We start from the raw sequence: 5000 nt of genomic DNA, 5'->3' as shown, positions 1-5000 counted from the left end.
CGGCCCCGCCCGGCCCAATGCTTAGCGCCGGAGGATGCCTCTTGGCTTCGCCGGGCCCCGCCCGGCCGGGCGCTTAGCGCCGGGGGACGCCCCTTGGCTTCACCCGGCCCCGCCCGGCCGGGCGCTTAGCGCCGGGCCACGCCGGTTGGCTTCGCCCGGCTCCGCCCGGCCTAACGCTTAGCGCCGGGGGACGCCCCTTGGCTTCACCCGGCCCCGCCCGGCCGGGCGCTCAGCGCCGGGCCACGCCGGTTGGCTTCGCCCGGCCCCGCTCGGCCTAACGCTTAGCGCCGGGGTAGACCTGGTTGCTTCGCCCGGCCCCGCCCGGCTGGGCGCTTAGCGCCGGGGGACGCCCCTTGGCTTCACCCGGCCCCGCCCGGCCGGGCGCTCAGCGCCGGGCCACGCCGGTTGGCTTCGCCCGGCCCCGCTCGGCCTAACGCTTAGCGCCGGGGTGGACCTGGTTGCTTCGCCCGGCCCCGCCCGGCTGGGCGCTCAGCGCCGGGGGACGCCCCTTGGCTTCACCCGGCCCCGCCCGGCCTAACGCTTAGCGCCGGGGGACGCCCCTTGGCTTCACCCGGCCCCGCCCGGCCGGGCGCGCAGCGCCGGGCCACGCCGGTTGGCTTCGCCCGGCCCCGCCCGGCCTAACGCTTAGCGCCGGGGTAGACCTGGTTGCTTCGCCCGGCCCCGCCCGGCTGGGCGCTCAGCGCCGGGGGACGCCCCTTGGCTTCACCCGGCCCCGCCCGGCCTAACGCTTAGCGCCGGGGGACGCCCCTTGGCTTCACCCGGCCCCGCCCGGCCGGGCGCGCAGCGCCGGGCCACGCTGGTTGGCTTCGCCCGGCCCCGCTCGGCCTAACGCTTAGCGCCGGGGTAGACCTGGTTGCTTCGCCCGGTTCCGCCCGGCTGGGCGCTTAGCGCCGGCGGACACCTGTTGGCTTCTCCGGCTCCGCCCAGCCGGGTGCTTAACGCCGGCCGACGCTTGTTGGCTTTGCCAGGCCCCGCCCGGCCGGGCGCTTAGCGCCGGGCCACGCCTCTTGGCTTCGCCATGCCCCGCCCGGCTGGGCGCTTAGCACCGGGCGACGCCTGTTGGCTTCCCCCGTCCGGCCCTATGGGTTTGCCGTGTAGCTCTGGGCAGACCTCCTTCTCCAGGCCCCGCTTGGAACCCTAGTCACATGAGCGGCCCGTAGATTTGTTTCCTTTGTAGATTTCTCCTCCTGGAGCTCGGGGCCTGCCCCCTGCCCACCTCCCCTCCCCCCCACCCCCCCAATGTGGGTGGACCCGGCCTCCCCTCCTGGTGCTGGGGAGACCAGGTCTCGTCGATCGGACCCGCAGCCCCGGGACCCAGTCCAGGCCCGCGAGCACGTCTTGGGCGGCCAGCCCGCACGTCTGGCAGCCCCGCACGCACCCGCCACACACGGCAGCTCGCACGCGCTGGTCCCCCCCTCCCCCCCCCCCGCCCCGAAAGCTGGGACGTGAAGGCGAGTGACTTTCGGTCCCAGACGGCGGCGTCCCTTCTGGCTCCATGCCTGAGCGGCCGTCAGCGTCACCCCCTGCCGCGCGCTTCCCCAGCTCCAGCCCGCCCTGTCGCCACCCTGCCTGCAGCCCGCTCCCCATGCCACTGCCGGAGAGGGAAGGAGGGACTCTTTAGGAGCCGGCGGCGTTCCCGCCGCCTCCGTGCCAAAACGGCCAGCAGCATCCGCTCTCTAAGCCCGGCTCCCGGCCCTCGAAAGCCTGCCGTGCCCTTGCCCCACCTCCCACCTTGATTTCTGCATCTCTCACTCCCTCATCCGCCCGCCTCGCTTCCGTCCTGCCGCAGGCTTGACCGGGGCTGGGGGTAGGCAGGAAGGAACGCCATCGAACCGAGAGGCTCAGAGCGACCTGAACAGGATGCTTCTTCAAAAAGAGACAGTGCCAAGCATCCCGCCACCACCTCCAGACTGTCGCTGGCCCTACTTCTGCACCAGGCTCTCGGCCTGCTCGCCGAACACCCTGGCTGCCTCGGCACCCAAGTCCTCGCCCCCCTGCTGCTGCCGTCGCCGCCGTCCGAACTGGCTGATGGGACCCTGGGCAGGGGCGAGAAAAGTCTGAGGGTGGCGCCAGGGAGGCAGATGGTGGAGAGCAGGAGTGCCCCCAACCCTCGAGAGACAGGGCGACGGGAGGGAGGGGGACGGAGCGCATCTGCGGCAAGTGTGCGCGTCCATGCGCAGGCGTGCCTATGTCTGTGTGTGTCTGTCTGTGTCGATGAGTGTGCAGCTGTGGCCGTCCGCGGCAAAAAGAGAGGGGGGCGGCGGGGCTGTGAGTGGGTCTGAGAGTCCCTGTGTCTGCCTATCTCTCCGTGTGAACATGGGCCGGGGGCCGCCCGCTCCCTGCCAGCATCGGGCGCCTCGGCGCGGCGCCCCCGCGGCCCGCCGGAGCGGCGGCGGGGGCCGGGGACCTCGGCGGACCCTGAAAGAACCGGCCCGAAGGCGGCCGCCCGGCCCCGGCCCCGGCCCCGGCCCCGGCCGCCGGCCCCGGCCCCGGCCCCGGCCCCGGCCGCCGGCCCCGGCCCCGGCCCGGGCCCCCGCCCCGGCCCTCGCCGGCGGGCGGGGCTCGTCCCGCCGGGGCTCGCCCGCTGCCTGCCGGCCTCGGGCACCGGGGCGCGGCGCCCCCGCGGCCCCCCGAAGCGGCGGCGGGAGACGGGGACCTCGGCGGACCCCGAAAGAACCGGCCCGAAGGCGGCCGCCCGGTCCCCCCGGCCTCGGCCCCGGCCCCTCCTGGTGGGCGGGGCCAGTCGCGCCGGCGGCCATCGGCTTCGTTCCCTGTTCCTATGCACCTGCTTCCCCTCCCCGCTGTCTCCCTAGAGGTGCTCTGCTCTGGTGGGGCTGGGCGTGGTGCCCGGGGTGGGGTGGGGAGGGGCGTCCGTTTTGGTGCGTCAATGTGTGTGGGCTGGCCGAGCTAAGGGCACACGATCCTCCCGAGCGTGGCCGGCTGTGGTGTGGGCGCCCAAGAAAACGGAGTAAAATTCGCAAAGAATTTTTTTTTTCCCCAGGAAACTTCCTTGTTCCTAGCAGAAGAAAGATGTACTCGTTCAAAAATTAAAGGTTGAGTTTTGTCGAAAATACGTATTGGTCTTGAAACCGGGTTCTCAGGCGGGACAGGGCTGCTAGAGCCATACGGTTCCGGGGCGTTCCGGGGCTGTGGGGTTCCCCCGGCTCAGGGATGGCAGGAGGATGCCTTGTCTCCGGGGTCGGCTGCGGCCACCAGCGGTTGCCGGAGCCGTCAGCGTACTGTCCCGGCAGCGTCCGGCCAGAGGGCGAACAGGTCTACCCGGATCCGGGCTCGGCCGCGGCCGCCGGCCGTGCCACGAAACCGCCCGCGTGGCTCCCCTGGCGGCGCCCGGTCTCGGCGTGAACAGGTCTACCCGGCCCGGGGACGGCTCCGGGCGGACAGGTCTACCCGGATCCGGGCCCGGCCGCGGCCGCCGCCCGGCCCTCGCCGGCGGGCGGGGCTCGTCCCGCCGGGGCTCGCCCGCTGCCTGCCGGCCTCGGGCACCTGGGCGCGGCGCCCCCGCGGCCCCCCGAAGCGGCGGCGGGAGACGGGGACCTCGGCGGACCCCGAAAGAACCGGCCCGAAGGCGGCCGCCCGGTCCCCCCGGCCTCGGCCCCGGCCCCTCCTGGTGGGCGGGGCCAGTCGCGCCGGCGGCCATCGGCTTCGTTCCCTGTTCCTATGCACCTGCTTCCCCTCCCCGCTGTCTCCCTAGAGGTGCTCTGCTCTGGTGGGGCTGGGCGTGGTGCCCGGGGTGGGGTGGGGAGGGGCGTCCGTTTTGGTGCGTCAATGTGTGTGGGCTGGCCGAGCTAAGGGCACACGATCCTCCCGAGCGTGGCCGGCTGTGGTGTGGGCGCCCAAGAAAACGGAGTAAAATTCGCAAAGAATTTTTTTTTTCCCCAGGAAACTTCCTTGTTCCTAGCAGAAGAAAGATGTACTCGTTCAAAAATTAAAGGTTGAGTTTTGTCGAAAATACGTATTGGTCTTGAAACCGGGTTCTCAGGCGGGACAGGGCTGCTAGAGCCATACGGTTCCGGGGCGTTCCGGGGCTGTGGGGTTCCCCCGGCTCAGGGATGGCAGGAGGATGCCTTGTCTCCGGGGTCGGCTGCGGCCACCAGCGGTTGCCGGAGCCGTCAGCGTACTGTCCCGGCAGCGTCCGGCCAGAGGGCGAACAGGTCTACCCGGATCCGGGCTCGGCCGCGGCCGCCGGCCGTGCCACGAAACTGCCCGCGTGGCTCCCCTGGCGGCGCCCGGTCTCGGCGTGAACAGGTCTACCCGGCCCGGGGAAGGCTCCGGGCGGACAGGTCTACCCGGATCCGGGCCCGGCCGCGGCCGCCGGCCGCGCCCCGAAACCGTCGGCGTGGCGCCGCGGTGGTGCCCGGTCGCGGGGCGAACAGGTCTACCCAGCTCCGGCGGGACTTAGGCAAATTTCGGCAGGGGCCGGGTAGACCTGTTGCCCCACCCGTCCTGGAAGTTCACCAAGGGGTCGCTGTTTCTGGCTGCCTCCAGTTGCGTCATGGTAGGAGGCGGCGTGCGCCAGCGCACCGCCCCGGTCAAGTACGATTGGTTCTCTTGGAGGCGTCCGGGGCCTTGGACTCGTCTGTCCGTATTATGGGAGCGGGTGATGGGCCGTGTCCCCGCAGGCTGGCGGTGCCTGTGTCGAAGGTCGAGAGCGGCGGCCGCGCGCGCGGTTGCCAGAACGAAGAGTGTCGAATAAGCGGGATATGAGTCGCGTGGCTTTTATCCTGGTTTCACAGCCCCAGTTGATGGGAAAGGCCGAAAAAGAGAGAGACTGTGTGAGCCGCTTGTCGGCCTAGGTGGGGTGGCGAGAGACCCGTGAGTGTATCCTCCCTCCGACCCTGGCGGCTGCCGACTCCGTGCAGGGGGGCCGCAGGGGAAAGTCCGGTGGTGGCCGAGGCGGCGGCGCCTCGTTCCTTTTCTGCCCGGCCTTAAGCCGGTGCCCGCTCGGCGGGCTCGGTTTT

This window comes from Aphelocoma coerulescens, unplaced genomic scaffold, assembly GCF_041296385.1.
Source record: "Aphelocoma coerulescens isolate FSJ_1873_10779 unplaced genomic scaffold, UR_Acoe_1.0 HiC_scaffold_146, whole genome shotgun sequence".
NCBI classification, from domain to species: Eukaryota; Metazoa; Chordata; class Aves; order Passeriformes; family Corvidae; genus Aphelocoma; species Aphelocoma coerulescens.
Note: the sequence above shows the minus strand (reverse complement) of the source record.